Genomic DNA, 12,954 nt, shown 5'->3' on the forward strand with positions numbered 1-12,954 from the left:
TACATCTTTGCTTGACTTTCACCACTGGATTTATTTTTCTTTTTGCATCTATTTTCGACACTTTCTCCACAGTAACACCCCTAATTTGTCAAAAATCTCAGCTGTCACTGATGCCGGCTGATAATTTCTAATTATCTTTCATTAACCTGCAGTAGGAAAGCTTAATGACAACAATTAATTATGGTTTTTGTGAGTGTGAGGTGCTAGTGTTAACTGTATCTCTTGTCTATCCAGAGGAGAAAGCAGTATGTTCTTTCTGGAGAGTTCCTATTGGCATGAGTGAGAATAATTTACAAGAACTATTTAACCAAAGGTTGACGGTATTTCTGGACGTGTCTGTAGTTGGTCTAAAGGCAGGTAAGGAAACAGCCAGGCGCTCTGAAGTCATCCTTGCAGGACTAACTAAAAGCTCATCTCTGAACTTGACCGGCCTGCATCTCCCACACTGTTCTTCAGCTCCAACAAATGGACTTACAAACGCACACACGCGCACACACACAGTTGGACTCAAAGCCATAATGCAATTTAACACGACCTAATGCAAGGCCATTGTGTTTGCTTGTGTGTGTGTTCATGTCTGTGTGTCAGAAAGCCTCCTAAATTAAGACCTTCCCTTGAGTAATGCACCTCTCTAATGTTCTTATCTGGCATCTACTATGGGATATATTTATTTCAGGTTTTCTGGTGATCATATATATTATGTCTTTTCGGGACAGGCTCGGCTAAAACATGATATAACCTCAATTATGTGAAAGCATAGTTTGTTTTAGAGGCCATACTGCCTCCTACAATAGATTTCATAAAACATAAACTAAGACAATAACTAAGCCTACATAGAATTAGTTTTGAAAGGTTACGAAAGGAATACGTGAGTTGGTTGTCGAATCTTAAGCTCTACAGATTTTGATTTTTAAGCAAAGAGGAAAAACAAAAAATGACAAAATGAATTTTACTCTTTAAACAAATTCTATATATGAATTAAGCTATTTTTTTCTGGGTTAGTAAGCTATTATAAGCATAAGAAATTAGATATGGAAACTTAATTGTACATTCATTATACTTTTCCCAACTCTTCCAAGGCCTTCCTTGGCTCTGTGCTGACTGTGCAACCCCATTTATACCTGGCACTTACATAATAATACTGGTGGTTTTGTGTGTCTGTCCATCCGGCGAACGCAAGTCCAATATTCACTCTTTTTTTTCTGTTTTTTTGTTTTTGTTTTTTTTGTCTCTACAAACTCCTTGGGGAAATATCTGGCTCTTTAACTGCTAAATGTTCCACTGTGTTAATCCGCTATTTACCAACTGTGTCTTTATGCTGTTTGTTGCCGCGCACGTTGTAAAGAGACAGTTTTTCAAGCTTTTTTTGCCACAACAAAAAAAAAAGCTGTTTGTGGCTGAAAACGATGCCATTAGAGTGAACTGAAAGTTAAGCTGTTGCTGGACAAATAAAACATGAGCTGTAACTCGCCCTGAAGCCGAGGACAGCTCCACATTCAGGTGATAATTCTCTGTAGGTTCATCACTATGAGCGATTCCCTTCTTATTGTTTTCACATTAGTCATTTGATAAATTATTCTTATCAATCAACTTATCAATTATTGCTACCTTGATGGTTAAAAAAAAGAAAAAAAGGACAAGTTGATGAAGATGAGTTGCGATCATAATGCAGGCAGAATCGACAACGAGAATCTCGTTAACATCGAGGTGCATGTAAAAGCGAGGGCCAATGGATTGAATGTCAGTATCCAGATAAAGATCACATGTTAATAAGAGGTGGAAATGGGGCCTGTGTCAGATGTCAGTCTGCACAATGTCCTTCTGCAGATAAGATTATTTCATCCTTAAATTTTCAGTGAGCAAAAATGGGTAGCATATGTCTCAATCTGCTGACACACCGTTTATACTATGATTTTCTATCAGTCCAGTTCTATATGGGACTGTGTTGCTTCAGATTGGAGCTTGTGATTTAGACTGTTTACTTCTAAATTAGCTTTAAATTCAGCTTGTTAAAGATGAGAAAATTTGCTGTTGTCCTCAGTGAATCATTGTGGGTGTTGTCTCAGTCTGAGTCTCTGTAAAGCCGTTCAGGACACGATTATGAAATGATTGTTTCGGGGGCGGTTTAAACTCTAAATATGGCTACAAGTGCAGGATTTCCCACGCACAGGCTTTAAAAGGGTGGGGTGACAGGAAACATTACTGCATAGGTATATTGGGAGACTCATATATATATATATATATATATATATATAGCAGGTGCTCCCCTCTTGCCATTGTTTTTTTGGTTGTTTATACTTGTATTAAAGGGAATAGACAGCCACAGACTGCCTTCACATATACCTGTACATTTTGTGAATATATGGTAGTTATACTGTATGTTTTTGGAAGTATGCTATGAGCATGAAGATGATGGGACAATATACTCTTTGTCCGATCAGCAAAGCACAATTTGTGACCCAAACATTTAGGCCATCTACTTCAGAAAGCCATTTTTTTTTTACAGCCCTGAAAAGGCCACAAGCCAATCGAGGGCAACATGGGCATCTTCTTATATTGATTTGAATGGGTGCCAATTCAAATATTGAGTCATTAATAAAAGGAAATGTGACAGCCTGCCAAAGTCGACAAGCACTGATACGCTTAGCAACAGTCCAGTCGTGGTTTCATACTGCTGGATCATTTACATTTTCCTGTGAAACGTCCTGACTGTATACATGAAAACAATGCAGAACACAGCCTTTTAACGGAAATGTAAATCAATCTACTGTACTGTAAGCTACCGTATGAGGTTATAAAGATGATTAGCACAAGATAATGAATCAGTAGAATCAGAAATCATTCAGATAGGCACATTAGATAAGAATATCAAATAGCCCGAGGACAGCAGGCTTACTGGTTGGATACATGAAGCACAGAGGGTCATGTCTTCCTCTTGACACCTGCTGTTCTGCCACAGGGCAATGACCCAGTGCCTTGAACACTGCTCACCACCGCATGCAATCACTCACTGGTAAACTGAACAAACCGCCACCAGGGGAAAAATGACCTCACTACTTTAAAAAAAAATAAAAGTGTTTTAGGGGCAATCTACACAGAGTTTACATTTGACAGGAGTCCAGCAAGAAATGAGCGAGGTTTTCAGCCAATCATCAGTTGCACTAATCAAGATATTTCAATAGAAATAAATGGCTTAATGTAATGTGAAAAGAGTCATTTTAGTGAAGGACTAACAGAAAATTATTAAACAATTCTGCATTTCCCTTTTACTGTATTATTTTTCAGCTGATTGTTTTGGGTTTAACCCACAGCTTTATTATTGCCATTTATTATTATCACAAAAAAAGGCTTTAATAAACCCTGTGACTCAGTGGTGAACATAGCATTTAGCCTGCAAAGAGCCAGAAATTTCTCTTTGTAATGACTAAGACAGAGCTAAAAGGAGAGTGAATACTGGGCTTACATTCACCAGGTTGCCAGAAACCAAATAAATGCAAATGTTGCTCCTTGCCTCATGGGTGTGTAATAGGCAACTGTTTGCTAACACATTCAAATTATCAACCTCACACGGAGACAATACGTCACTGTTGTGTTTCCAGCTGGTTGTGCTGCCCCGAAGTGGCCAAAAAGTCTGGACGCGCAGCCCGAAGTGCCAAAAGTTTTATTTCCTCGTATTTCCATTAAATCTCATCAGCTTCATTTATTTGTGTCACCTTTCACTGCCAGAACAGATTCAGTATTGAATTTATAATCGAGTCCACAGAGTCAGTCCAGCTCTTATACAGAAAAGTATACATTTAGCTATTGTTTTATCATACTCTTTGTCCAGGAAGATGTAATACTTTATTTGTTGTTAGAAATAAGGCTCTGGGATTATATTTTATTGTGGTATAATTCTCCAGAAGACATCAGCCTCATGTTGGGATCACCAAGCTGATTGCACAGTGAAGTCAGCAGTACTTGCATGAGAGCACTAAAAGCTGCTTAAAAGATGAGACTAATTAGTCAGAAATAATTTTTTGAGTTCAGCGAAGGACCACCTGTGCTGGACACTAACAGCACATTGGTCCTGCTGGTCCCAACAAGTCTATCAGAAATGAACAGGAGCTTAGTCAGCTGACCTTCACACGTGATTCTAACCAGTTTGCGTGTACGATTTAAGAAGGACCCTTCGGATGACTGATGCATCTAACAGATTGCAGGAAACGAAAAATACTGCCTTTCAGGCACAGAGACGATACTGATGTCTGCTTGACTGGGAACACACCTGTGCCCGGGTTTTATTTTATTTTTTTTAATTTGGTTTGGCAATTCAACAATCTTTAAGATGTCTATTGTGTTTTTTTTCCCCCATTCAAACCCCTTCTTGGTTTATTGTATTTCAAATGGAGAGTTATATAAGCAGCGCTCCTCTCCTGCTGTCGGATGAGTGAATAAGAGGAGATCAAAAGGGAGGCGATAGAGAAAGAGTGTCTGCAGCCTTCTCCTCTTCTTTATTCTCTCCACATTCTGCCAATGTGCAGTTCCCTCTAACTGCATGACATGCCCTGGATTTCGCTTTCTCTCTCCCTCTCTAGGACATTACACTTTAATCTCATGTTCTGTGCTGCTCTCTCTCTTTTTCTCCCTTGCCCCCCTTTTGGTCTCTTTGCCTCTCACTCGGTTCCCTTGTTCTCTGTTCATCACTCCATCCATCCATTCATCTCTGCTTTTCTTCTTTAATCCCATGTTCTGTACCACTTTGGCCCTGAGAATCTCATTCTAATCTGCTGGCTCAATATGGCTCCGTATGATTGATAATCCTGTGCTTGTATATATACAGTGTGTGTGTGTGTGTGTTTACGTCCTGGGAGAGACGGTATGCGTCTACTGAAATTAGTTGGATGACGCAACATTTAGTTTGTGTGTTTTTAGTTTAGTCGGTGTCCTGCACAACATGGAGCATCAAAGCACATAGGGCCTGCGTGTTTGTGTGTGTGTGCGTGTGTGTGTGTATTAAGTGTGTGTAATACTGACTTGGGGTGGGAGGGTACAGACATTGTCATGTGAGAGGAGCATGTCTATTGGGAGACAGTCTTCTGACAAACACACAACAAGACTACATGCAATTATACACAGATGAAAACGCACACACACACACACACACACACACCACTGCTCACATGGGGGATAAAGGGAGGGAGCAGGAAAGAGCGAAGGGAGAGATGAGAGAGAAAACATGCAAGTGGGAATTCAGTCTCTTTACAAAGTATAATCTCTCACTTTAATCTCCCTCTGCCCGTAACTCTCTGAAGCCCCGCGCTTTAAATCGGACTTTTTCTTTTTAATTTGGTCCAGCAGGTAGCTGCACAAATGAACACACATCCATATTAACAGACACGCACGTACACATTTTTGTTCATCACGAGTTAAAAAAAAAAAAGCCTGTTAGCACCAAACATGCCAGCACCATGAGCAGAATAAGAGCCTGTCAATCCCTCAGCCTAACCTGAGTGAACCGTGTAGCCTCCCCTGCTCTCTTCGAATTCATGCACAGTCATCAACCCGAAACAGATCGTACCTTTGTTATCCATTTTCTGCCTCTCTCCTGCTCGCTTCCCTCAAGGCATCCTTGTCAAATCATCCTCTCAACTTGGCAGTTTTTTTTACGCGTCCGTCTAGTCCCGGTCAGCAGTCTCTACAGCCGGGCAAACGCACCGCGCAGGGACGGGGGAGGATGTGACGGTCTGCCGGCACCGGAGCTCCGCGATGTGCACTAGTTATCTCCCACCCTGTTGTTTCACTCTGGACTCCACTGTGGGTTAATGTGTTTGTAGCGTGTGTGTGTGTGTGAGTGTGAATGAGTGAGTGAGGGAGGGAGGGAGAGAGAGAGAGAGAGACTAACCTCGGATAAAGTCACGTTTTTCTCTGTCTTTTTGCTCTCGGCTCTCGCTGTCAGTTAGCTCCTCTCAGCCGACAGTCTAACCCTCCTTCAACTTCGCTACTTCAACTCCAGAAACGGCTTGTCATAACGTTAATGTCAGCCTACACACTCCTTCTTCTCTCCTCAAAGGGCTCCGTGACTGTCCCTGAACGCAAAACAGCGGCAATAGGTGCGACTAATCTCTATTTCCACCTCGGTTTATCCCCCAAGTCTTCAGGGCGCCTCAGTCTTTTAAAATAAACCAAGTGTGTTTAGTTACGGCTTGACAGGTGTCGCCTCCAGCGCACGTTCTACCCTCCTCCTATTCTTCGTCTCGCGACGAGGCTGCGCTCGGTGTTGTTTTCTCTCTCTCTCTCTGTGTGTGTGTGTGTGTGTGTGTGTGTGTGTGTGTGTGTGTGTGTGTGTGTGTGGTGGGGGGTAGCCTACTCTTTACAGTGGCTCTCAGAGCTCCGTTACACAGGTTCAGCAGGTCGCCACGGTCCAGCAATTACCGACAACTCACCAAGCATTAAGACTGACAAGTACACGCGCGCGCTTGCGCGCGTACACACACACACGCTCACACAAACTGGTGCGCTGTGGCCGCCTACATGCAGTCAGTGTGGGGGCCTTTTAGATGGAAAATGAATGGATTTCAGTTCTTGAGGGAGGAAGGAGAAAGGCTTCTCACACTTGGCAGCAATGTGGAATGGAGACTTGGCTGTACTCTATATGTCAGAGTCAGTTTGAGTTTTAATTAAAACACAGACTAATGCAACACTAATGATGTCTCTGATATCACACTGTATCAGGACTCGGAAGTCAAAGAGTTTCTCCTTTAGGGTCGAGAGTGTCCGCTAATGACTGGGAGTCAAAACTGGTACACATGATATTGATGTGTTTTAATTCGGACTTTGTGACCAATGATTTTTATTTGCCTAAGAGGAACGTCTTCCAATTAATTTGCATTTATTACCTTTGGGCTGTTCTCTCACAAAAGAGTTACTACAGCTTAGCCCATTGGGTGCTGCCTCGGCCTACACAGCAATATTAAATCAAGCTTTCACTGGCAAAACATGGCAGAGCTGGGTGCAAAACATGGACACGCCCTTTCGACATCCAAATACACACACACACACACACACACACATATAATTTTATCTGTACAGCTGCAAAGAGCTTGTGTGGGCCCCGTGGGGCCCTGGTTCCAGGTGCAGCTGCATTACTAGCACCCTCTAGCGCTTCTCCAGAGATAGCTTCCCAGGATTCAGTCAGTTCAAGCTACCCCCTTAGTCCGACTCACAGTCACAATGAGACAGTAGTGCTAATGAGAGCAGGAATGAGAACATGGCTGAGGCTGGATTTTACGGGATTTTTTTTTGTTTGTTTGTTTTTAACATAAACAGATAACACAAATGCTGATAAGCAACCCTCATATTGTTTTTTTTTAAATAGTTGTGACCATGATTGATGCTGAGCTGGATGCTTAACAACTTCCCAGTGCTCTCTGTAATGTCATCCCTGATTTTAAGTGACCTCAACTATTCTTAAATATTGGCCAAGATATATGCTGATATACATAATTTGCCTATATCTGCAATGAGCTAGTATTGTCAGGCCCATTGATCAGTATGTACTAGAAACTTCTCAAATAACACTTTGCTCTATACAAACAATTTAATATTTTAAAATAAAATGAAAGTCACCACAATAATGTGTCTAATGATTTTTTTGTTAGGACCGTATCAGAGTCATTTCTCTCTACACTGCTCTTATGAACATTGACTGCGGTATTGCGGTATTGTTGTATTGCATTACATTGTACTGCACTGCTTTTCCTCAATCATATCAAATTAAACAGTGATTCTAATTATATACTGTTATAATAGGGAATATTTCTTTGAATCCATTTTATATTAACAGTTTCATAGTCCTACTGGAGGCATTAGTATGTCTGTGGCAAATTACTGTAATTTATGGTCTAGGTACCCCTAATGGTATCATTTCAATAGACCCGTGCAAGCAATTATCGTCTTGAGTTAAAGTGGGTTAAAGCATGCAATCCTTTCAAAATCTCAGCAAAAACATATCAAACTTTGATGTAATGAACAGCCGAGAAGGAAAATAGAATAGAGAAAGAATAGAATAGAGTTAAATTGAACAGACATCTAACAGGGCGTATGGACAGAATATGATTTGTACTCAGAGACTCATCAAGCATTGATTTGATATGATGATTTTGTTATATACTTAAGAAGATAGATAATAGAGCATTGCAACAAATTAAATTGGTCACAAAATGAATACTCATACTTCATATGTCATAGTTTCTATATCAAACGGTAGCTCTTTCAAGATTGTTAGAGCACCAAATGGGTGCTCAACTCTGACTGATAAACTAGTCAGCTAATATAAAGACTTCGTCACGTGTGTGTAGTTGTGGATGAAAGCAAGTATCAGGTGAATGCTTTATCCAATACCACCTGTTGTGTTAAAGGTTTAGACAGAGAGCAACGTCAGGGTGGTTTCTGGTCGGCTGATCCTGCGAGTTTGTAGCGATACAACCTGGTAATACCACAGGGCTGTGGAAGCACAATTTTCTATCTGTTATCTCTTTCACACTGGGCAAAAAAACCCCACTAAGCAGGGTGTGCAGTGATAGAAATATCGACATTAGCTTAGTAGCTAACACTGTGTTGATGATGGGCTGACTATACAGAATAATAAGCTCTAAATGAAGAATAATAAAGAACACAGTTTGGAACAAATTGTCTATTTATGTAGCCTAGATTTTCTCAGTACTGTCGGCGGGGGACAAAGAGGAAAGAGGGAAAAAAGCAGGATCAGCACCTTGGAGAGCACCACGGCACTCAGCCTTGTTTCAGCACCTCATTCCTTAAAATTGTGCTAATGTAATGCTTACGGCAACTTTATGCATTAGTTTTATGTATCTGGTTGTGTTTAGGTGGCTGATAGCATATATTTTTGTAGGTTTGGGCAATGTGGATTGGTTCTCCTAATGGGTTGGGCAGATCCATCACCTGAAGTTCAGAACTTGCAGGGCTACAGAAGCACAACATTCACTTTGGTCGATTTGCTCCCAGAAATGGGCTTTTCTCTTTCTGTTGTGATGTCTGATTAAGCTCAGAGCAACCAGGACAAGCTTCCTAGTTACCGCGGTGATGGGCTATGAGTCCCTTCCTGTCTGATATATGATTGGTTGTCTGAAAGTGTGACAGTGAAGACCTCAGCGCCTTTCTGTAAAGTTCACATAGTGTCAAATAAAAGCACGTATGGCAGCCGCACAAAAAAGCTGTTGTGCTCTGAAAAGACACTAGGTGTAGTGCGTTTTTCACTCGGTGGCCATGCTGTGCTGTGTATATAATTTTTACCCCTTCTCCAGCGTGTAAATACATTCTCGTGTCATTTTCGTCCAAGTGCTGGTAGTTACGTTTGAGAGAGAGACTGAAGTTCCCTTACTGTTGTTCTCACTCATCTGCTGGCGAATAGAAAGAAGACATTTGCATATACATGCTAATTTTGTTGTAAAATGATATCAGAAGCTCACTGAATAACAAATTGGCTATTATGTCACTGAGTTATGCAGAGAAATTTAAGAAAACAAAACAAAAGTTATTTACCAATATTTAGTAAATAGACCTCTTTTGTTAAAAAATACAGATGTATATGTTTACATCCAGCTTGAGTAAAACTATAAGGACTGTTAGGAGCTTCAAGTATTTGTCATAGATTAAAAAGTCAGAGTTTTGAGTTGAATAACATTTATTTTCTAAAATGTTAAAAATGATTTCAAATTGCTACCACAAATCAACCTAGCGCTAGTTTCAGTTAGTTCATACTCATACCAACAGCTTAATCCACTAAACAAATTAGAGATCAAAACTGAAACCATTTTTTCCCCTTAATTGATTCATCCACAGATCATTTTCACTTGACTAAATATAAATGATTTGGGCTAATTCAATTACGGAAGTGAAAAAAAAAATTTATCGCTGTATTTTTTATTTTATTTTATTTTTTTTCATATTTTGTCAGTCAAATCTGCGAGGGTGTCTGTGCCAAATAATTATTCATAGTGATATAATTGATTGATTTGGCTTCATTTGGCTTCTCTTTGAGTTTCTGAGGAAGAACACAAACTGTAGCCAACTGCTGTTATCACTGTAGACATGAGAGGGCTTACAGTGGAAGAACCTGATGTGAATACGTTTACCCTTCATGTTCATTTGCAGTTGAACTCTGGTCAGGTTTCTACTTTGTATGAAATCATTCTGTTCTAACTCTCTCCTTATCTTATCATTAAAGGTGGACCAAACACTTCTAAAGCTTAACAGCTGATCTGTGAGTGTCTTTCTCAGGTGGTCATGACCACTGTTTTTCTCCAGAATCACTCACCTCACCTTTAATTTGCAAATCAGTGACTAACACCTGCTTTCTGTGAGATTGTCTCTGCAGGTGTGAACACATAGTAATTAGCAACATTTGGTTCATCACGTGTCACATAAATATCTGTTCATATCTGGTCAAAGAGCATTTCTGTGGATTCTTGGAGCATCATCGTAAAATCAAATACAAAGTCAAGATGTTTGCGTTGTAAGATGAAACAGGGTTTCTTCTTGTTCGCTGCATGGCCTCAGTACATCAAAGCCACATCCTTGCGGTGAAATACAAGTCTTTTATATTAAGGTGGGAATAAGAGCACAGAAAGCTTCAAAACTCATTGAGATTCTGGAACTACTTATTATCTTTTTAAAATCACATTTTTAGCCTCACTGGAATTGTGCATTCCTATGTTGATCTGAAATGTCTGATTGGATGCACAGGTTGGGATTCCCTGTTATTTAATACTTAAACTCTGTCCTCAAATGCTTTATAAATACACTAATTATCATTTAATGCAAACGCTTTTTTCCATTTTGGTAATTTTTTCCATTTTTGTAAGTTCACCTTCTTCTTTACCTTCCTCAACTAGAAAAAAATGATATTTTATTTCAATTTAAGGATCAGTTTAGCTGTATGGTAATTTTATTTAATCTCATATAAAGATGTCGAACCATGCCTGCATCTATCCAGCAGAAGCTTTGTCCTTTTTTCCCCCCCTCCATAGGGACACTATGACAAATTGATTGGCATTCTCAAGTGGACCAACTAAATGATGTCTAGAAATTAAATGACCGATAGAGGTGTAATGGTGGTTAGGACAAGTGGGTTGCAGAGAGGGAAAGGGGGGGAGGGGGGTGGAGAGGGAGGCAGGAGAGGGAGGAATACACAAACAGGTTGCTCTGGGGCCTGGGGAATAAAAGGGAGAGGCAGTGGAGAGCAGAGAGAAAGAAAAATAAGATGGAAGGAGGCAAAGAAGGCGAAGACAAAAGAAGGATTAACACAGGGCATCATGTGAAGGAGATTTTTGCCTTTTTGATATCATCAGCACTACTCCTGACTTTTAACGTAACCCCCCCCAAACACACACACACACACACACACACACACACACACACACACACACACACACACACATTCACACACTCACGGGTGGTTAAACCTCAGTTTTTCCTCTGAGCCAAACAGCAAATGAGTGCTTTTGTCCTCTCTTTAGAGTGTCTTAGCCAACTTCTTCCTCCTCTGTTGAGCCAGGTATTTAGCATTTCACTCTTGTCCTTTACTGATGCACTAATCTATCTACACCTCCATCCTTCTAGGTCTCTCTCTTTGTGTGTCTCTCTCTCTCTCCCTTTCTCCTCCTCAGTGTGATTACTTACCTCCCAAGAAAGACGAAGTACATTCCATCTTGTTGTTTTATGTTCCCAGCGAATTTAGTCCTGCGTCTCCCTTCTCCTCCCTCAACTCTCTTTCACTTTGTCTCTGTCTCTCTCACTCACACTTTGTCACCCCTCCCTCCCTGAGCCCTCCCTCCATCCCCCCTGACACCTCGCACTCTCCTCCTCCACTCTCCCCCTGTCAACTTACCCCCCCCTCCACTCTGTATATAGTTGTATAACTTATCACCCTGATCCCTTCCCTACTCTGCTAATTGGTCTGTCTCAGGAGCAGATGCTAACATGCTTTATTTAGCTGCTCAGTATTAGCTGTTCCAGTTAGTCATTTAATACCAATAAGAAAAAGAAACTGTTAGTCTCCATGTATTCTGCGCCACAGGAGAAGGGAGTTGTGTTTGTTTTTGCCCATGCGACAACTGTGGCCAGTGTGTGCATACACCTCAAACACTCTCTCTCTCTCTCTCTCATACACACACACTCGGTCCACACTTGACTGGGTAGAGGGTACATGTGGGTTTTAACAGATGGTGAAACACTTTCCCTCGAGGATCGACATTACTCTCTCTCTCCCCTGTCTCTCTCTCTCTCTCTCTCTCTCTCTCTCTAATTAACTAGGTTTCAGTAACAAACCTTTGGGCTTTGCTGTTGCCATCGTTACCTAAACTCCATCTCCACTGTCTGCAAGTGAATGTGTGTGTTTCTGTATGTGGCTGCTGGCAAGTACAGTGTATGTACATGCACATACACTGTACTTGTACTTAGTGTTCACATCCCGTCTGTATGTGCCCCCTTCTGTGTGAGTGTGTGTGTGTGTGCTGGTTTGTTTTTTCGTACGCATGTGTGTGTGTCTACATGTCCGCAACTGCATCATTGTGCATATACATGAGTGTTTTGGTTGCTTGAAGCTGGTCTCAAGCACCTATGTATGTAGTTGGACAACAGCAGTATTTCATGGGATCGTTGATAATTTATCATAGGTCTATTGTGCCTTACATAAAACTAATTATATAATCCCATGAATAAAGATTACAAGCATTATGAATTTAAAATTGGGAGATAAAATACGGGCATCTTGTAACACCTTCTGTGAAAGACAAAATAAATGAAAATAGGATGTGGGATTATAGCTTTTGAACTGCTCCTGCAGTCGACAATTTGTATGATTATGCACTCACATATTGTGTTCCTATTACCGCTTATAGCAAAAAATATATTGTACCACTACATGACGGGCAAGCAGTCAACCCTTCAATA

At 40.7% G+C, this 12,954-nt stretch overlaps 2 protein-coding genes across 6 annotated transcripts in view; one reads left to right on the forward strand and one right to left on the reverse strand.

The window, feature by feature from the left end:
* The window catches only part of flrt1b (fibronectin leucine rich transmembrane protein 1b), a 34,447-nt gene extending 22,674 nt beyond the window's left edge, over nt 1-11,773 (reverse strand). The window contains exon 1 of one of the 2 annotated variants that reach the window (XM_046406449.1): nt 11,683-11,773. The gene's annotated coding sequence lies outside the window, so the exon portion shown is untranslated. Of the gene's footprint in view, nt 1-5,560; nt 6,260-11,682 lie in introns of those variants that run through there. The other variant, XM_046406448.1, reaches the window with a different exon arrangement.
* The window catches only part of macrod1 (mono-ADP ribosylhydrolase 1), a 102,310-nt gene that overhangs the window by 42,003 nt on the left and 47,353 nt on the right, over nt 1-12,954 (forward strand). The window lies entirely within an intron of this gene.

The sequence above is a fragment of the Scatophagus argus genome, chromosome 12 (assembly GCF_020382885.2).
Source record: "Scatophagus argus isolate fScaArg1 chromosome 12, fScaArg1.pri, whole genome shotgun sequence".
Classification (NCBI taxonomy): Eukaryota; Metazoa; Chordata; class Actinopteri; family Scatophagidae; genus Scatophagus; species Scatophagus argus.